Below are 22175 nucleotides of genomic sequence, written 5' to 3'. Positions count from 1 at the left end.
CTATATAAATGCAAGTTATTAATGTTATCTTGTATCTTGTAAAGATATCTCTAAGGAATATTTTTCTTTACTGCAACTGAGAGCAAAGGATAAGTTATGAAAACAATTTCATTAAAATTTTACTTTAGCTGCATGAATGGAATGTTTACTATGCCTTGTAACAAGGATACACTGAGCAACCATAATCAATATTGTACTTTTATTTTGTTTCTAATCAGAGAGAAGCAGGACATGCAGACCTAAGATTTTGCCAACCTGGCAGGATTTTCAAAGTTGCAAAGAACAATCAATTGCTCCTATGTATCTCAGAGGTCGCTAAATACTAACAAGGTGAGATCCAAGATCTACAAGGTCAAAGTTTCCAATAATGTGCAGCTTGATGTATGAGCATGCACAAACTAATATGTCAATGAATGCCCATCATTCCTTCAACTTGAGACAGTCTGCTGTTCAGTATTGCTCAAACTACCAAGAGAAACTTGAACACGTGACATATTTGCATTTACAGCAGATTGATAAAACCACTCTGCTTCATGGGCTCTTAAGGAAAGCAGCCACTGACAATGTCATTGGACAGAAGGTTAAGATATGTAAGCGATGGTTCCACTATTTGGCTTTATGCAGTGGAGGAATCCTCCTATACTGTCTGAACTTTGTGTCAAAGTTGTTTCTATCAGGCCTCCAGATAGAAGGCCTGGTATCACCAAAGGAGGAGGAGCAGGAAGTGGGAAAAAAACTGGGAGGTGGCACAAAAAGACTCCCTCATTCTGGAAAAGGTGTTCAGGGGCATGTACCCAGGCTCTGCTTATTTTTCGTCATCATGGCTTCTCTAATCTTCACCTTCCCACCTTTCTTGGACTCCTCATCTCAGCGTCCTATTGGATAAATACTGCTACAAAAAACACTAATGTGAACCTTTCCAAAACACTCTTATCCAATGCCAAATCCATTTATGCCAACCCAAAATGAACTATCTTCTTCTCTTAAAGTCTACTTGTGTGTATCTTTCCTCTCAAGTCGAAAGGTGTGTCGCTGCAAAAGCACAGCAGGTCAGGCAGCATCCGAGGAGCAGAAGGGTTGACGTTTTGGGCATAAGCCCTTCATCAGGCATGTGGGTGGGTGGGAGGCTGAGAGATAATTAGGAGCATGGGGGTGGTGCTGGGTGGAAGGTAGCTGGGAAGGCAATAAGTAGATGCAGGTGAGGCATCCGATGTCCTCCTTTTTCAAAGACCGCAATTTCCTCTCCCACATGATCAACAATACCCTACAGCGCATTTCCTCCACTTACCACACTTCCGCTCTGGAACCCCACCCCTCCAAATGTAACAAGGATATAACATCCCTGGTCCTCACCTTCCACTCCACTAATCTCTGGATACAGCATTATCCTCTGCCATTTTCGCCATCTACAGCCAGACCCCACCACCAGGGATATATATCCCTCTCCACCCCAACTGTGTTCTGCGGAGACCATTCCCTCTGTGATTCCCTTGTTAGGTTTACGTTCCCCGCTCCCATCCTCCACACCTGCCACCTTCTCTTGCCAGTGCAAGAGATGTAAAACCTGCGCCCACACCTCCTCCCATACCTCTATCCAAGGCCCAAAAGGATCCTTCCACATCCGGCAGAGATTTCCCTGATATCTAAACACCGCATCTACTGTGTCTGTTATTCTCGATGTGGTCTTCTCTACATTGGGGAGACAGGACGCCAACTTGCAGAACATTTCAGGGAACATCTCTGGGACACACATACCAAACTCCCCACTGCCCTGTGGCTGAACACTTCAACTCCCCCTCCCACTCTGCCAAGGACATGCAAGTCCTGGGCCTCTTCCACCGCCAAATTCAAGCCACCAGAGGACTGAAAGAAGAACACCTCATAGTCCGTCTTGGGACCCTCCAACCACACGGCATCGACTTCACTAGTTTCCAAATCTCCCCTCCCCCACCTCATTCCAGATCCAATCCTCCAACTTGCTCTCTTGAGCTGTCTTACGTGTCCATCTTCCTTCCCACCAATCCACTCCACCCTCCCCACCAATATAGCACCATCACCCCCCACCTGCATCTATCTATTGCTTTCTCAGCTACCTTGCCACACCCCACCCCACCCTCCTATTTATCTCTCAGCCCCCTTCCAGCTCCCACATTCCTGATGAAGGGCTTATTCCCAAAACATCAACTCTCCTGCTCCTTAGATGGGTACTTGACCTGCTGTGCTTTTACAGCACCATATATTTTGACTCTAACTCTCCAGCTCTCACTTTTTCCCTGTATCTTTCTTCCTGCTGCTCCAATGGGCCAGGGTTTTATGGAATAGTGATGGTTCAGTTCACCAGCCAGAATGCTGGGGTCCACCTTACCTGTCATGGAAGCCCTGTTAGAAATTGGCATTCCTCAGACAAATAATTGCATGCAACTGGCTCTTCTGTCCTTGTAAGGGATGAAAGCTGACCACAGGAGTGAAGATCGAGCCTGTCCCACCATTAGCTTAAGATAGGTCGGGCTGCCCAGGGCCCATCAGACAGGCCCCAACAAGCGTTGGTCCTCTCCTGCTTGGGAAACTGACTTCCCCTTACCCCCACCCCAACTTGTCAGGAGGCTACCATTCAAAATGCCCCACACCTGCCACCAATAAGATACCAACAGTGATGGGCAAGGGCCTTTAAGCAGTCTGTAGTTGGTCTAAGGATAAGAGGGTCATTTACTACTTTTTGTGCTGATGGTGAGCCAGGGGAGCAACATGCATGTCGCTCCTCACCACCTCTGTTGATTTTGCAAACACCCACACCAGCTCGTCCCCTGCACACTTCCTGGTCTTGAAGTGATAGAACTATAACATGAACGGTGGGGAACTGCTGACTTTTGCTGGAGAAGGCTGCAGTGATCCCTGAAGGTTCCCTTCAAGAGACTTCAGGCCTTGATGGCCCACCTTCAGACTGCATCGCCTCGAGATGCAATTTGTGAGGTGGCACGGTGGCTCAGTGGTTAGCACTGCTGCCTCACTACACCAAGGACTCAGGTTCGATTCTAACATTGGGCGACTGACTGTGTGGAGTTTACACATTCTCCCTACATCTGCGTGGGTTTCCTCCTGGTCCAGTTTCCTCCCACAGTCCAAAGATATGCAAGTTAGGTGGATTGATCATGCTAAATTGCCTATGTGTCAATGGATGTGCAGGTTGGTGAATTAGCCATGAAAACTGCAGGGTTATAGGGAAAGGGGTGGGTCCGGGCATAGCGCTCTTCGGAGGGTCGGTATGAATCAAAGGACTGAATGGCTTGCTTCCACACTACAGGGATTCTATGCAAGTGACAGCATTTGAAGTTGGGTTGGCAGGAGCATTGGTAGAAAGTAGCTGTGGTGAGAGTGTGAATACTGTCACCCTGGGAGAGGACACAGAGCCAGTACCATTTCACTGGCAAGTGCGTCAGCAATTGGTTACCTGTTGGAGGATAGATTGTTGAGTTGCCATGAGAGATGTGCCCCATTTCCCTTGAAGCATTGGTATTCTTTCAGAGCTGGAGGTATTTGGATAACATGCCAGTCTTGCAGGGTGTGGCTCCCTGTTGAGCATTCAGCCAGGCTGCAATTTAACAGAGAAAAGTAGAAAATAGGTGCAGGAGTAGGCCATTCGGCCCTTCGAGCCTGCACCACCATGTAATATGATCATGGCTGACCACACAATTTCAGTATCCCATTCCCGCTACTTAGTGACACACTCAACCTAAGTCCATGCAATTGAGGAGGTTGTTCAAAGTTAAGGTCCAACTCAAAGGGATTGGCTGCAGACATAACCTGAATTTCAATGCCCTGCAACTAAAAATACGTGATTTTTTTTCAACCTGTTAAATCTCTTGCACAGCCCTTCATTATGTAGTGTATAGCCCCTTTCAGAATTTCAGTGCGAGATACATCTGTGAATGTTAGACTGGCATAAATAGTGACAGCTTCGGTAGACTGAGGCCAAGCAGCTAAAGATCAGATGATTTAAGCTTGACGTTGATTTCTTGAATGCAATACTAATAATTATAACTGAAATTATTCCAGGTGCTTTAAACTGGCTTCTGGTATACATATCTCAGCCACACTTTGCCAGACAGTGCAGAATCACTTATGTGTTCAAGAGAACTGTGAGCAGGAAGCTTTGGTGCTCACTCCCATTAAGAAAGTATAATTCTCCCATAGGCTTCATCCAAACATAGCTCTGTTCACAAGCTGTGAGTGATGATGAAATTTCAACAGTTAGAGAAGTGCTAAAGGGCAAACAGTCATTTCCTGTCATTAGAATTTGTCACCAGGGTGTCTAAAATTGTTGCTAGCGTAACATTTTTAAGACTAAAAAGGTTAGGCTGTACATTGCTGAAAATGCAAAACAGCCCCATGTTCAAGCAGCCATTCTCCACATATCAATCTCTGAAATCTAGTAATAAACATCAATGTTCTTTGTACTTTTAACAGAATCTGGTTGACAAAAGTGTTTGGGGCACAGTAGCTCAGTGGTTAGCACTGCTGCCTCACAGCACCAAGGTCACAGGTTTGATTCCAGCCTTGAGTGACTGTCTGTGTAGAGTTTGCACATTCTCCCTATATCTGCATGGGTTTCCTCCCACAGTCCAATGATGTGCAGGTCAGATGAATTGGTCGTGCTAAATTGCCTATTGTGTTAGGTGCATTAGTCAGAGGGAAATGGGTTAGGGGGGGTTACTCTTCGGAGGATTGGTGTGGACTTGTTGGGCTGAAGGGCCTGTTTCCACAACCTAGGGAATCTAAGCTAAGATTCAATGTCCATTTGCCATTGTACAGAGAATGCCCTGGTGATCTAATAAAATGATACACTCTCCAGTATTCTGCTCACCAATACTAGTGTCTGCAATAAGCTACATTAGTTCTTACCCCACCCCCCCACACCCATCTTTGACATTGAAAGCACTCATCTTATATTTTAAATGGACATATGTTTCAAGTTCTTCTCTGCTCCCTCAAACTCCGCAATGACTTCAGCACCAAACCTCTGTAGCCACTGTTTCACTGATGGTTATGTTTCGCACTTGGCCCCCACTGCACTCTCTTTGTTCTCTCATTGGTGAGTGTGTGCAGAATCATATAGGGGTTTGAACAAGGTGGGCTATGTGCTGAGGAACACACTAAAGCTTAGGGCTGCTGCTGCCAAGGCACTGGGGGGAAAACCCACTGTTTGAGGTCTTCCTGCTGAAACTAAATGGGGGTCCATTCAGTTATCTGACTCTCCCAGTGCCTCAAATATATGTACATACCAGTATTGTATGTGTAAGACAGGTCTTTTTTTTTAATAGAGTCAAAGTCCAATGTTTTGTTTATTTAGTTGATATGTAATTGTATGGAACCAAACTGCTTTTATGACAATGTACATATACAAAGAGATTTTTTTATGAATAAAGTATATTTTTGAAATTAAAACAAATGGTGCTCACTCACCCTGAGCCTACCTGGATGCTCACAGCATCCCTGTCCTATACTAAGTTGCCTTGCCTTTTTGCACTTGCCACCCCCATCTCAGTCAGAGAGATCAGATTCATATAACTGCTGTCTTGTTGAACCCATGTAGCACAGACATAAAGCCATGAAGATTATCATAGTTGTCAGCAGGTATTCATCAAGTCAAAGATGTAGCCTTCACTCAGGGGTTTTCAACACAATAAGTCAAGGGCAGCCTCCAAGACTAGTCCAGGCTCTGTTCAGATTTAGGATTTTATCCTCATAAGGAGTAAGGAGTTGAATGGTGGACGGAGCACCACTCATCCTGAGTATTTTGACCCTATTATGGGTTATTTTCCCCATGGGATGAGAGACAGGCAGGTATTACAGAAGATGGTGTTGGAGAGGTTTCCCAGGCAAGTGAGTGGGCATCACAGAGGGCATCTAGATTTAATGGTTTCAGCAACTGGGGTAGGTGAGAGAGAGTGGAAAAGTAAGTGCTAGAGCATGAGCCTTTGTGGGAGGTCAGTGCAGTAGTAGAGATGGAGTGATTGTGACGTACCAGAGAGAAGATAGTGGCATTTCTGTTGGTGGAGTGGAGATGATCATTGAACTTCTTCCTGGAATTCTGGGCATTCCTCCAGACACCTGACACGGTTTTAACCTGGGTGGCAACTTCAGATCAGGCTCGAGTGGTCTGCTGTCCTAGCCTCCACTTCTGGTGGTGGAGGAGGAGGAAGTTCTCATTTCAGCTACACCCTGTCCAGCAGCACCTTCATGACCTTGGCCACAAAACTGGGCACCAATTTTTTCAGGAACATGTCAGGAGTCGTACAGGGAAGGTCTGGTCTAACAGTACTTCTCCAGGTGCACAACAGACTTTTAAAGTTGGCGTGGGCGCAGGGAATAGCGTTGCACTCTAGGATATCTGGTGAGTGGTGAGTTGTTCTGGGATCATCGTGTAATGAGATAGGGCAGAAATCTGATGTGAGACACTTAATGGAGCAGGGTGAATAAATAATGAGGCAGATTTAATAAGAGTTGGCAAGAGAACTCACTAGGCCTCATGAAGACAACCCTTCAAAAAAATCCAGATGCAACTCAGGCTTAACTAAAAAAAGCATAAGATTCCCTGCTTTTATCTTCAGCTGTCTCAGACCAGTGATCTTGAATTCCTTCCTTAAATTCTCCATCTTCTCACAGCCATCTCCTCAATTAGAATATTCCTTTAAATGTAGCTCATTTACCAACAGTTTCTTCACTCTCCTGATTATCTCCTCCTTTGGTTGCTGTCAAGTTCTCTGGCACTACTCTGTGAAGTGTCTTGGGACAGTTTACTATATTAAGAATGCTGTAAATATATATCGCTGTCTTTGGTACATGTTCATAAATCCTGAAATCCCCCAGGAGTTCTCTCAAAAAAAACTGGCAAATGACAAATGGTGTTGAGCTAAAACGAAAGGCATAGAATCAAGCATTATCAAAATTAGATTAAAAACAAAACAATAACCATCATATTAATCATCATTAACAATGATTAAATGAACATTAAATTCAATTATACATTTCCAGTTATTATATTTTGTAGCAGACAAAGGTGAACAGAAATCATTGCTGACAATTGCACACATTAACACAGAAAACCTCACATGACACATCTTCATTCGATTATCAGTCAGTTGATGTATGTTAACTGAGATCCAGTTGAAATTATTTTAGGATCATCAGAACAAGAGCAGACCATTCAGCCCCTTGAGCCTGATCTGCCATTCGAGATAATAGCTGATAACCCACCTCAATGCCATTTTCCTACTCTATCCTGACATTGGTGAATTGATCCTGGACCTCCTACAGAACACAGAATATTCACCTCTGAATCATCAATAGAACAGCACAACATTTTTGTGAGTTTTGATTTTGGTGACGTACTTGAGTTACTGGTAGTCCCAGCAGAGGGTCATTTTGATGCTGATGAAAGCCCAGACTGTTGAATCATTCAAGTTGTTTTGACTTATGTTAATGTTAAGTTTAAATGTATTTTGTTTGTTGCTCAGGCAGGCAAATGGAGTTGAAGATTATCAGATCAGCCACAATCTTATTTAATGACAGAGCAGACTCAATGGTCTGAATGGTCTACATCTGCTCCTATGTCTTTTGGCCTTACAGTATTGTAACATTGCAAATGATACCTACTGACAATTAATGATCACTGTAATAAAAGAGAATAATAAATTGTTCTTCTCTCATTATGGCTCATGCAACATGAATACTGAGACAGAGTTCCTATTGAGAACAAGTATCAGATTTATTCAGAAAATAACCAAATACATTACAACTTAATTATAGACATCTGTTTAGTCTGGGACCTTAAGAGGTTGTTTGGCAAACTGACTTTCCTAATGGTTTCTGAAGTACTATGATTGTTATTCAAAATGGAATTCACGTAGAAGAATATCACATCGTATGATGCCATAATATGACATGGTATGGTGTTAAAGCTAGCTCTCTTAAAGGTACATGCTGAGAATCATATACATTGTTCAAACATCCCTCTTCAAAGAGTAGAATTTCTCTGATGAGACGAGAATACAGATAAAACATAACAGAATGTGTATGGACGTATCTTTGCACGTTGGAATAACATTTCAGCAAACAAATAATGTGACCAGATAAGTTCCTGCACAGTCCTTAGGGTGTATTGCACAGTTTCACACTTTTATGTATTGTCTGCTATTGTAGATTGGTGTGGATTGTTCACAGTGGACATATTGTTATTTGGTGGTGACACAATGCTTTCAGTGTCTGAATCATCATCTTGGATTACCTATTAATTATTATGTGCAATTTAAATGTGCCTTCTGTTCCATTTTAGAACATGACTTTTGCTCATAGCAATGTTGTATGGTCTGGGACGAGCATATTTTTCCTGTACCCTTCCACTTATCCAAGCGTGTAATTGTGTCACGTTTTGACCTACTTGAAGCTGAGGTAATTGTTTATGTGCTCTTGGATCATGTTCTTGAAACATTCCTTTGCTTTAAAAAAAATCATACGGGTCCAGTTGAGATGAACACGTTTAAGATGGTAGAATCATGCTCACTTGTATTCCAATAAGAGGTGCAGGCAAGGTCCTTACTTTGAAGTGTAACTCACGAGTTGAACATGGCAATCCTGAAGTTTTCATGAGATGTCTCACACTTGGTGGTCATTGCTTTAACTGTGCATTCAGTAAGGTCTACCAAAACACTTGATTGCGGAAAATGTGGATAGAATGTAATTTGTGTGCAAACCCCACTTCCTGCACATGTCCTGGAATGGCTTGCTGACATTTAAAGACTATTGTCTGACATGATCTGCTGTGGGACATCAAACATACTGAAGGTGGCAGTTAACATGTAAGCAACTGCTGTACTGGTAATATCTTTGACATACCTAATAAAAGGAAAATTATGCATTTGAAGTAAGTCTGTAGTTTTCTTTGCTTGTGATTCAGAGGCAACTTCAAGTGCCCTAAGTGGTTCTTAATGTTGCTGGGATTGATGGATTCGTTAAACCACACACAATTGTATCAATTGATGTTTGTCAATGCCAGGTCAATAAACAGATTTGCATGCTAGACTTTTGGTTTACCCTGCACCCATGTGACTAAAGTTGATCTGGTCCAACATGCTCTCACATAGGTTTTGGGAATCAATACTTTGTACTCTTTTAAATGACATTTCTAGGTAGGCCAAAGGATCATTCTTGTTCAAGGACCTGCTTAATGTGTTCAGGCACATGCCAATGATGATGTTAGTGAGTTTTGAGAAGATTTGTAGCTCAGGTTGAGGCTCTGGATGTAGGTTTGCTCGCTGAGCTGGAAGGTTCATTTTCAGACATTTCGTCACCATACTAGGTAACATCATCGGTGAGACTACGGATGAAGCACTGGTGGTATAGCCTGCTTTCTATTTATGTGTTGGAGTTTTCTTAGGTTGGTGATGCCATTTTCTGTGGTGATGTCATTTCCTGTTCTTTTTCTCAGGGGGTGGTAAATGGTATTCAAGTCAATGTGTTGTTGATCGAGTTCCAGTTGGAATGCCATGCTTCTAGGAATTCTCATGCGTGTCTCTATTTGGCTTGTCCTAGGATGGATGTGTTGTCACAGTCGAACTGGTGTCCTTCCTCATCTATATATAAAAATACTAGTAAGAGTGGGTCATGTCCTTTTGTGACTAGTTGAAGTTCATGTATCCTGGTGGCTAGTTTTCTGCCTGTTTGTCCAATGTAGTGTTTGTTACCATCCTTGCATGGTATTTTGTAAATGACATTAGTTTTGCTTGTTGTCTGTACAGGGTCTTTCAATTTCATTAGTTGCTGTTTTAGTGTGTTGGTGGGTTTCTTGGCTACCATGATGCCAAGAGGTCTGAGTAGTCTGGCAGTCATTTCTGAGATGTCGTTGATGTAGGGGAGAGTGGCCAGGGTTTCTGGACGAGTTTTGTCTGCTTGTTTGTATTTGTTGCTGAGAAATCGGTAGACTGTGTTCATTGGGTACCCGTTCTTTTTGAATACACTGTATAGGTGATTTTCCTCTGCTCTGCATAGTTCCTCTGTGCTGCAGTGTGTGGTGGCTCATTGAAATAATGTTCTAATGCAGCTTTGTTTGTGTGTGTTGGGATGATTGCTTCTGTAGTCCAATATTTGGTCCATATGTATTGTTTTCCTGTAGGCGCTGGTTTGAAGTTCCCCATTGGCTGTTTGTTCTACTGTGACATCTAGGAATGGCAGTTTGTTGTTTTCCTCCTCTTTAGTGAATTTTATGCCAGTAAGGGTATTATTGATGGTCTTGAAGGTTTCCTCTAATTTGTTTCATTTAGTGATGATAAAGGTGTCATCCACGTCGTGGAACCTGATATCGGAAATCCCTATGATTTGATATTAAGCTAGTGGACCTATGCCTTACCACCCACCTCACCTTCAACAACAAAAAAGACAGAAAAACCAATGGCACATCCATGGAATCTCCGATATCAGGGTTCTTAACAGAGGCAGTAATCCAGAGACTCGAACAAACAGCTCTGCCAACCATCCAACCCAAACTTTGAGTCCGTTATGTGGATGACACCTTTGTCATCACTCAACAAAACAAATTAGAGGAAACTTTCAAGATCATCAATAATATCCTTACTTGGCATAAAATTCACTAAAACAACAACAAACTGCCATTCCTAGATGTCACAGTAGAGCAAACAGCCAATGGGGAACTTCAAACCTGCATCCACAGGAAAACAACCAGATACTGAACTATAGAAACAATCATCCCAACACCCACAAACAGAGCTGCATTAGAACATTATTTCAATGAGCCACCTCACACTGCAGCACAGAGGAACTACACAGAGCAGAGGAAAATACAGCAAATTCAAAAAGAACGGGTACGCAATGAACACAGTCTGCAGGTTTCTCAGCAACAAATCTAAACAAGCAAACAAAACACATCCAGAAACCCTAGCCACTCTCCCCTACATCACAGACATCTCGGAAATGACTGCCAGACTACTCAGACCCCTTGGCACCATGGTAGCCCACAAACCCCCCAACGCACTAAAACAGCAGCTAATGGACTTGAAAGGCCCTGTACAGACAACAAGCAAAACTAATGTCATTTACAAAATACCTTGGAAGAACTGTAACAAACACTACATTAGACAAACAGGTAGAAAACTAGCCACCAGGATGCATGAACATCAACTAGCCTCAAAAAGACATGACCCACGCTCACTAGTATTCTTATATATAGATGAGGAAGGACACCAGTTCGACTGGGACAACACATCCATCCTAGGACAAGCCAAATAAAGATATGCATGAAAATTCCTAGAAACATGGAACTCTATCAACAAACACACTGACTTGGATACCATTTATCACCTCCTGAGAGAAAAAAAACAGGAAATGACATCACCACAGGAAATGGCTTCACCAACCCAAGGAAACTCAAACACATAAATAGAAAGCAGGCTATACCACCAGTGTTACATCCGAAGGTTCACTGAAGATGTTACCTAGTATGGTGAAACGAACCTTCCAGCTCAGCAAGCAAACCAAATTCCATAATGATGATGTTTTTTTTCTTTTCTTTTTTTTTTCTGTTTTTTTCTTTTTCTCTTTTTGTTCTTTTTTTTTAATTTAACCCCCACACTACCGCCTAAGTGTGATAGTGCTTATTTTATCCCCAGCACCCATGGTTTGTGTGTGCAAGTGTGAGACACAGTGAAAGACACAAAGTGCATGAATCTTTATTCAAATTCCACCACCAGGAAGATAGGAAAATACCCGAGTGGCCAGTGACAAACACTGCCCTTCACATCAAAGGGCAGTGCTGTGTGATCAAAACAGTGAAGGGGAGGGTAGGGACTAAATCAAAATAGAGTTGGAGGAAGAAATAATGCACTCCACTCCCTGCGGCGCCCACCTCTCCCTGAACAACTCCAGGGTGTTGGTCGACACCGCGTGCTCCTTCTCCAAGGACACCCGGGCTCTAACGTAACCGCAGAAGAGGGGCAGGCAGTCGGCCCTAACGACCCCCTCCACGGCCCGCTGCCTGGACCTGTTAATGGCCAGTTTGGCAAGGCCCAGGAACAGACCCATGAGGAGGTCTTCAGACCTGCCCTCCTTCCTCCGTACCGGGTGCCCGAAGATCAGGAGCATGGGACTGAAGTGCAACCAAAAGCAGAGGAGGAGGTTTTTCAGAAAATCAAAAAGGGAGTTCAAACGCCCACACCCAATATATACGTGGTCCACGGACTCCACAGCGCCACAGAACAAGCAGTTGGGCTGGGAGTCAGTGAACCACCGCAACCTGCGGTTGCAGGGGACCGCTGCGTGCAGCACCCTCCACCCCAGATCCCCGAGAGAAAGGGGGAGGACTCCCGCGTAGAGAGCCCTCCACTGGGGATCCCCACCGCCCGGTGGCAAATGGGCACGCCAAGGCATGTCCGGACGGTGGATGAGGGAGAAGAGGTGGACAGTGTGCAGCAGCAGTCTATACAGGGCCCTTCTTTTCACATCCCTAAATGAGACAAAATTAAAGTCTCGGAGGCGGCTCAGGTTGTGGGGCACAGGCTCCCGCGGGAAGTACGGGATCTTGGGGCCAATGTGAAATTCCGTCCGGGCTGGGGTGAGCGTGGACGGGATCGCACCACACACCTGAGCGTCCTCCAACTGGTGCACTACGTCGGGTCCGAGCACCGCCATTTTAAGGCGTCGGATGGCAGTGGCCACGTACCGGACGTCTACCGCTGCCCTGCTCGCTATGTCCTGCGGTAGCGTCCAGCCCAGGCCCCCAGCACCCAGCACGTCCCCGACCCTGGTCACCCTCACCGCCATGGCCCTCCCCTCCGACAGCCACTCGAACCTGCGAGTACGGATTCCTGAGCAACGGCTCCCTGACGACAGCTGCTACTCCAGCCGGAGGGTAGGCGTGACGCGATTCGACCATGTTCCAGACAGTGATCAGGTCCTGGTAAAAGATAGGCAGCGTCGTCACGGTCGGCGAACAGGAGCTGCGTGTCGTAGTTGAGGTAACGCACCTGGCGGAAAAAAACGTCGCCAGGGCGCACCACCTAGGAGGAGGCTCAACGTAAAGGTATCGCCGCAAGGTCTGAAGGTGGAACGTCGCGACCTGGGTGCGGACGCACACCAGCGACTGACCGCCCTCCTCAATAGGGAGACTCAGAACGTGGTGACCAATGATGATGTTTTTCAGCTCCTGTAGCTGGCCATCATCAGGTGTGGTATGTTAAACTTACATTTTGCTCAGTTAAGATGAAAGCGAATGAAATCAATTTGAAGATTGTCCTATACCACATACTCAATGATATCCATGTGCAGATCTATGGTACATATATTATTAGCTGGATTTGGTGACTCCGAATGCCCAAGGTTATGAACTTGAATCCCAGTTTCTTCTGGACTGTTGGTGGTTTGTGATGAGAAGATGTTGATCTGCGGTGGTTTATTCATAAGTGTCTTCTGCAAATAATTTCGAAAAGCTTCTGATCAGTCTAGACTACAATGTATTTGCTGCACAGGTATGTGTGGAATTGTCATATTCCAAACACTAGCTCTCCTTTCAATATTGGAATAGTTTGCCTGGGCTGCAATAAGGGCTTTGGATCCAAATGTGATATTGGCTTATTGGCCTGTCATACACCAAGTTCTTTTTGAGATGTGTCTTTTTCCAGAATGGTAGGTTTTGAACCGGTCATTGTACTGAAGAATGTTTTTGCTAGATGGAAGAGCATCTTTCAAGATCTTAGAGATACATTGTTGATCATCTTGAACTGAAATGGTTTATATTAACACAGAAAATCTGTGAGAGGAAAGACTCTAGTCACAAAACCTGGGATGTTTGGTAATAGGAATTTGAAGAAGTCAGGCCAGCTCCCCAGGTCACTTTAATGCTGGGGTACAGGCATGTTCCATAGATGTTCAATCTTTGCAAGGTCAGGTCTGATACTGCTGAATGAGCATCTGGAACCAGAGATGTCTATTTTAGTTGTAATAATTTGATTCTTCTTGCTGTTAAAGATGAGACTGTATTACTTTGCTGTCTTTATGACATTAATGGAGATTGCTGTGATGCTTGTGCTTGGTCTTTCCTAGGACCACAGTATCATCAGCAAAACAAAGAGAACCTTGAACATCTTTTATAATTAGGTCCATGTGCTGCTGAATCATATCCTGACTCATGAATAATTTGATTTGATTTATTGTAGTCATCAAATGGCTTTTATTAGAGTCCCTACAGTGTGGAAACAGGTCCTTTGGCCCAACGAGTCTACACTGACCCTCTAATGAGTAACCCATGCAGACCCCTACCCTATAAATTATCCCTGATTAATGCATCTAGCCTACACATCCCTGAACACTATGAGCAATTTAGCATGGCGAATTCACCTGTCCTGCACATCTTTGAATTGTGGGAGGAAACTGGAGCACCCAGAGGAAACCCTCCCAGACACAGGGAGAATGTTCAAACTCCACGCGGACAGTCGCCCAAGGCTGGAATCAAACCCAGGTTCTTGGCGCTATGAGGCAGCAGGGCTAACCACTGTGCCACCCCCCACTGAGCCACCATGCAACCCCAGTGGTAGTTGTAAAAAGCAATATTTAACAAAAGGTATCCATAAAATAGGTCTTGTGAATCAAACAAAAGATGTACGGATTGCTGACAGTTTTTTTTTATTGCATCTAACTTGAAGAAGCATTTAGTGCTGGGGAACTTAGCGTTGAGCTCCTCCAGAGACATTTATGTGAGATTTTTTCAATACAAGATTCAGTCATCTGTTCTCCAAGCATATGTGTACGGTGCCACTTTTTATTAGTGTCCAAATGATGGATTTGCACATATCAGTGTGGTGCTTTACCTTACAAAAAATGGTGTTCCATTGTTGTATTTTGTTCCATTTTGAGTTGGTCTCATACAAGGGCAGTATATTTACAAGGACAGTTGACACTAGATTGAATGTCATCTTTAGAGTATAGGATTGTGTCCATTTAGAAATTTCCATAGTGCCAAGCCAATCTGGATACAAATTTGTAAGATGGTGGTTGGATTGAAATCTTTTCTCTACTATCCTGATATCACGGCAAATATTTCTGTCAACTCATGGATCATTATGATGTAACAATTCATGCACACTAGTAAACCAACAATGACCAAATCTATTGATGTAGCCACTTAGAAAGTTCCCACTGTCCATCCAAAAGAACTATGTTGACATTTAAGGTGAGCAACACCAATGCATGGAGTCACTGATCCATTGTAGGCAGTGAGGTTGTCATGTATGGACTTCATTGCAATGTGGCATTTGCCTGAATACACATTGTTGAAGGAGTGCAAATGGAATAATGTTAGCAGTTGTACATTTATTTATTTATATCTCACAGTCTGAGTTATGCATTGTTTTCTGTGATATATATAATGTTTGTTATAGTGAACACTTCAGGTCTTTTAAGGTATTCAATAGGGTGTGTCAGGTTGACCACATATATGTTTTTTATTCACAAAACAAATATATGAGCTACAACATACATCAGTATTGTCTGGGTTCTATCATTTAAGTGACTGTTATTCAACATGGAGCTAAACTTTCAGAAAAGATTGTCAGATGGCATAATGTCACAATATCACATGGTATGGTGTCAAACATACCTTTTCAGGGTATAGGCTTGCCTGATCATAGATACGTGGAGTATCACAACTAATAATTCTCACATTTACTGAGCAGTGGACATTAGCAAATACAAATCATGATTGAGGCTTTCTTTTGTGGAATATAGGATACTTTCCTTGTTGGTCTTCAGAGGAATGAAGTGGAACAACTTAATTTCAGCTCCCCTCGAATGCAAATACACAGCACAAAATTCAATCTGGCACTGTATTACTTTAACTGGAATCTCCAGCAATTTGGGGCAACAAAACCCTGGAACAAGCATGGGAGCTCCTGTCAACTATTGGTAAAACACATTGTTGGGATGGTGTGTATGTAGCTGTATTGTAACTCACCAGCATGATCCAATATTAGGTACAAAAAGTTGATACCTTACAATGTGACAATGTTGCTTTTGACATTACTGACCATTACAGGATCTTCTTTGCCTGTTGGTTTAAAAATTACAATATGTTATTTGTTTCAATTGAAAATTCTTGGTCGTCTCTCCCAGTATTTAAAGGAATGTATTATTACTCTCCCTTCTTACACTATAGAAAGACCACATAACTATCTTGGGGGGAAAAAAAACAAATAACAAATACTGTTGCTGTCAAATCCAGCAGTCTAGTTATATACTTGCCACTCAACTAGTTGGGTGTAACTAAAATAACACTGAAAAAGGATCTGCATTGTCTGATGTTATGAAGTCAGCTGAATATAAATACTGCAGAGTGCTTAACAGGCAATTAACATATAACTAGTTTAATGCCTAGAATTAAACATAACTTGAGTTCATATTTCTTAAAAACGTATTATCATTGAGTCCTTGTTGCCAATTACCAAAATTATTTGATAAATAGTGAATAAATTCTTTGGCAGATTGATTTGTGTAATACTTAGCCTGGCAAAAAATGATCGATTCATATATGATAAAATATCTGGGTGTGAAATAGTCACTTTGGGCTCTCTTGGTCTTATTGAGATTTGCATCATTTCCATCATCAGACAGAACAAAATAGGCCTTGCAAATGCTGTTCCTAGAGCGCAAAAGCAACATTCTCTTCAAAACCTGTTATAACAGCTTCACTCATCTGTTCCAAGAAACTCAAATATGAATCCATGTTGGTCAAGTGAAGAAGTTGAGGCAATGACAAAGCTGTATTACCTGCTGCACTATACTTTTACTTAGATATAAATACATAGGGCACACTGGATCCATGAGTTACTGACTTCTGAACAAAGATACGCCTTACAGATAAGTATTATGACAATAAAATGCAGGAGAAAATGAATCATAATATTCTGGAACAAATCATTTTGCCAAAATATAGTGTTTGTCATTATAAGTACAGTTAATTTCTGGACAGGAAATGTCCTTGATGGTTATAAACTTCACAAAGTTTTGGCAGAAAACTCCTGCTTTTTGTCACTAAAGAGTGAGTCAATGCAAGCAATGCAATGAAAACACATTTGAACAAATACTGAAACTAGATCAATTTCACAGTAAAGCTAGTTATTACAGTTTTAATGTAGAGTGGACTAAATCATATTGTTCAGACATGTTTTGATATGTTTCCCCCCATCGATCAATTTTTGATTCAGACATTTGCAGTAGGAAACTGAAGAAATCCTTATAACTAAGAGCTTATATTATGTATTTTTTGGGGATAACTCACTGTTAAGTGTTAATTGATTTTTTAAGAAAAAAAACATCCAGGTCTGATTACCTCATACCTGAGTCAGCAGAAGTTTCCTTTCACACCCTTCAACATAACTTGCCTTGGGTTACTTCAGTACAATGGACTATTCTTTCTTGACAGGAGTTGATGGGCCTTTAGTTGTGGCATGCCATGTTATGCTTCAAAAGGCTTGAAGCAATGTTTAATCTACTGTAACAAAAACATTTCTCATGGTACACAGCAGTTCCTAAAACTTTATAATCTCCAGACCATTAATGTAACAATGAGTGTTAGAGGTTAGTAAAGTTTTCCATTTGTATTGCTATGCTATGGCAACATGAAATGACTGGAACCATTTGCTGAGCAATTAATTGTCCACTCAGAGTGAATCATTAAAGAAACAAATTGCAAAAGGCAACTGAGGCAAGCTACGGCTAACCTTTATTTACCACTTTTCTTTTGATTCAATATAAACAATTGACTTGGGTTGCCAAATATTAAGAGTTCTCAGGAGTTTGTCTCCACACAAAAGATTGCAAGATTGTGTTTGGGATCTTATGATTTTACTAGGAAAGGCTCAGTGATACATGTGCTTCTCAGCAATGCATCTGAACCACTCTCTTTATGTGACCATAATTCTCAGGCAGAATAGCTATAATTTTAAAAGATGACATTTCTCTTAAATTTTCTGTTCTCTTGGAAGCAGTGAATATTGGAGAAGTATGGTTCTGAAGGCACCAGTCACACAGAGGTCCCTTGCCTGAACAGTTACTTGAACTTGGGCAGTTAGCATATTGGAAGCTTATTTATAATGGGTGGACCAGCCCTGTCCTCATCCAACATTCCATTGAAAAGGAATGGATAATTACTGTTTCTTGACATTTAACATCCATTTAAGTGTTCTTATCTTCTCACAGGAATAACTAGACTATAAACTGGAATGGAAATTATTGCTGAGCATTTTTCTTTTCTGTCCAGAAACACTGAGGACAGTTACTTTGCTGTGTCCTAACCTGATCCTCAGAATGACAAGAATCACGGTGCAGAAACAAGGTGGTTGTGTATATTTTCCGACAAGGAGGGGCCTAATCTCATGTGCTCATTATTTTTTGTTATTCTTTTGTCCCTTTTGCCATTAACCACCTGTTTAACTTAATCTTGTGCATAGGTTAGGTCTCTGATTTAATCACTAGTTCCAGTAATGCAGCTCAAAACACCCTGTGCATAAAAATAAATTTCTCTTGCTCTGTCCTATAAATCACTTACATTTAAACTTGATCTATGTGACCCTATTCCAGGTGCCTCCAATTCCGGAAACAGTCTGTTCTTAGCTGCTCTGTCTCATTCCTTCATAATGTTAAATGTCTATCAAAGATTATTTGCTTTTGATCTAGCAAAAGCAGCTTTTTTTTGACATATTTCTTCCTCTTTAAAATGTTCAATCTTGGGGAATAAATTTGTCAAACCCAATCTCTACTTCACAAAACTATGTTAATTCTGCCTGATTGCATTAAGATTTTCTAATGTCTTGTTGTATCCTGCTTACTAATCGATCATAACATTTTCTCTATGACAGATGCCAAAGGTGGCCATTTTGTAGACTCCTGCTGTCTTCAAAAGTGGAGTTACAGTTCCAAAATGATTATCAAACTTGTTGATGTACTACCAATTTCTGTGGAATTCTCCACTTATTCTTTCAACTTGAAATAATTTTGAACCAAAAAAAAGATGGTCCTGGAAGCAAAGTTATTGCAAAGCTAGTGTACCCTGGATAACAAAATAAAATTGAACATAAAGCAATACAGAAAGGGGAACACTTCTGAAAAATGTCAGAAGCAAGATCGTTTGGATAAACAGGATGATCTTGGAAAGTACAAACAAACTGAAAAGGTTAAACCAAGAGGTAAAGAGAGATTATAGGAAAGGATTGGCTGGCAATTTTAACTGAGCCTCAAAAATATGCTAAATTCGAAAGTGTAAGTTTAGGGAAAATGTTGGCCTATTACAGACCCAAAGGAAAACCTTTCTATTCAAGGCAGAGAATCTGTTGTGGTTGGGTAGAGATGCTATGGTTCCTTACTCTAAGATAGAGGGATGGCGAGATTCTTGTTTCTTTTGAAACAATTGGTTAATGTCACCATGCTAGTGAAAGACATTACAACACTGCCTGAGGCCTAAACTGTTGGAGCAAAGACAGGAGGTTGACACCTGATAATTCAACATGTGCAGGCATGATGGGTCAAATGGCCTCCTGTTGCACCATAATGATCCTGCGATTCTCTAGAGTTTCATCATCATCAGGTGGTCATTACATAGCTTCCTATGTACATGCTCTGAAGTTAACCCTTTAAAATAATGTAATAAAAAAATTTTGTAGTTGTCATCAAAAAAGAAGTGTGCGTGGTGAAGGTTCTAGTAAAAGGCATGAGTGAAGTCTAGAACAGGATAATGACAAAGAGAATGTATTATATTACTTGATTAACATTACTGGAAGTTGGTAAGTCACCAGGTCTGAATGAGGTACATACTCAGTCACTGAGATAAATAAAGTTGGAGCAAGCAAAGGTATTGGGTACAGAAATCATTTGTGAAGGACTAAGAGGTTGCTAATGCCACTGATACCACTATTCAAAACGTGAAGAGGGAAACAGCAATAAAATGTAGGCCAGTCAACACTATGTTAGGAAGTCACTAACAATGATTATTGGGTAATTTATTTGAATTAATAAAGGAATACCATCACAGAACTGTTCAAGGTAAAACATATGTGATTAATTTTGGAGCATCCTTTGATGAAGTAACAGAGAAGTTTGAGCAAGGTAGTCAGGGATGCTGTACACATAGCTTTGTAGGAAGTATTTGATAAAGGGCCACACAGGAGTCTTGATGTAAAGATGGAAGACCATGACATTAATGGAAAAGTAACATTTGGGTCAAGAATTGGCTCTGAGACAGGGAGCAAGGGAAACTGGCTGATGTGATCACCAAGGGTCAGTTTCTTTCCTCTTTTTTTTGTTTTTAGTAAATGATTTGGGTTCAGGTGCAGAAAACAATCCTGGACAATGCGATAGATAATGGTGAGGATAGTTGAAGACTTCAGAAATACATAGGATGCTAATATGGTGTATTAATCAGAAGCAAGACAGAGGGCATTCAATAGATATGTTTACAAGTGTAAAGTAATCAGTTTTAGAGAGCTAGCATTAGAAAGTCAATACAATAAAAGAAGCTGATTTTGAAAAATGTGGATAAGCAGACTTTAATGTCCATGTACAAATCTCCTTCAAAGGTACAAGGGCACTCTGACCCTCTATAAGGAGAGACTCCTGATCCTTGGAATTTCAGACCAAGTGTGCTCCTGTAGAGATGCTGAGACATCCATGTTCCGCCAACTGAGTAAGTATCATTCGTCATTCACTGTAACTTTGACACTGTCAGTGTTGAACATTGCACGCCACCCATTGACTATTGGTTGCAATACCTTCACTTCCTTGTTTTTACAGGTGCCAGCAGGATATCTACAACTCCTATGGAGAAACAAACGGCTCTGAGGAAGAGAGATCTGAGATCTCAGATGGCGTCATTAAGACCAGACTCATGCTCTGTCCCCTCAGGACTTCACCCATATGTACAGGGAAGTATATACAGTCAGGAATGTGGGAGGTAATAACCCTCGTAGCCCAGGGGCTGCAGAATTGAAGCTACACTATATGGACCCAAGTATGTGAGTGTCTGACTACCTCCATGGACAAGTTGGTGGCTGTCATGGACAGCCAGGTCCAGCACTGTCAGAGCCTGCTGGATATGTGCTGCAAATGGACCTACTGGTCCTCATGATCAAATGCATGACAGCAAGATGACACAAAACCTGGCACACATTCTGGGTGCCCCTTCCTCACAAGATGGTGGCCGAACAGCAACACTCCTGGCCCAGTGCTTATCTACTTGTGACTGCTTTCTTTGTTTCTTTTCCTTCATTTCACTTTTGCTCTTTTTCTATTTTTTTCTCTTTGGAAGTCTTTTTCAGCATCTTCAGCAGGGCAGGAGTTAGCCTGGCCTTCTCAGCATGTGCGACGGAGATGACAGCACAGGCACCTCCTCCCAGTGATCGGTGGCAGCAGCTTTGGCAGGAAAGATGATTGTGGAGCAGAGCCTAGGAGGAGGCCAGGGCTAGGCCCAGGGAGATAAGATGTTAAAATCTGGAGCTTTCCCATTTCTTTTGGTTTGGTTTCTTTTACTTCTTTTCCTATTTTACTTTAATTTAAATTTTAGTTTTGTATTTTAAGATGGCTCCGAAGAATGGCAATTTGTACACTTTTCACTGTACTCTTGTATTCCTGTACTTGAGTACATGTGACAATTAAAAAAAACTCTTTAATAACCAAGGAGGTAGACCAGAGTCAGGTGGCTCCCAGTTGGAGGACAAGTACCCAGGATCCTCACAAGTCTCCTCGCAGGACTCTACAAAAATGCACAAGCCCTCCATCTGGTCTATCTTGTCTGATCTTTGGAATTTGAAGTTGAATTGGATTCAGTTGTCTCTGGTATTGTATTCAGTTCTGGTTTCCCTGCTGTAGGAAAGGTGTGTTAAATTTAAAAGGGGGTAGAAAAGACAAGGATGTTGCCAGAATTGGAGGGTCTGAGCTATAGGGAGAGGCTGAACAGGCTGGAGCTGTTTTCCCTGGAGTGTCGGAGGCTGAGGGGTGACCTTATAGAGGTTTACAAAATCATGAGGGGCATGGATAGGGTGAATAGACAAGGTCTTTTTCCTAGGTGGGGAGTCCAAAGCTAGAGGGTATAAGTTTAAGATGAGAGGGGAAAGATTTAAAAGGAACTT

The 22175-nt window shown here is 42.1% G+C and overlaps 1 long non-coding RNA gene across 1 annotated transcript; it reads left to right on the top strand.

Annotated features, from left to right (window-relative positions):
* The first annotated feature begins 240 nt into the window (after positions 1-240).
* On the top strand, positions 241-22041 carry LOC148148943 (uncharacterized). Its single transcript, XR_015758284.1, has 3 exons — positions 241-330; positions 20628-20734; positions 20842-22041. It is a non-coding gene; the product is annotated as an uncharacterized LOC148148943 (long non-coding RNA).
* The last annotated feature ends 134 nt before the right edge of the window (positions 22042-22175 follow it).

The sequence above is a fragment of the Chiloscyllium plagiosum genome, unplaced genomic scaffold, assembly GCF_037043375.1.
Source record: "Chiloscyllium plagiosum isolate Xiang-an unplaced genomic scaffold, Cpla_swu_hap1 HiC_scaffold_10, whole genome shotgun sequence".
NCBI classification, from domain to species: domain Eukaryota; kingdom Metazoa; phylum Chordata; class Chondrichthyes; order Orectolobiformes; family Hemiscylliidae; genus Chiloscyllium; species Chiloscyllium plagiosum.
The sequence above is the reverse complement of the archived record's forward strand: the minus strand, read 5'-3'. Positions and strand labels throughout refer to the sequence as shown.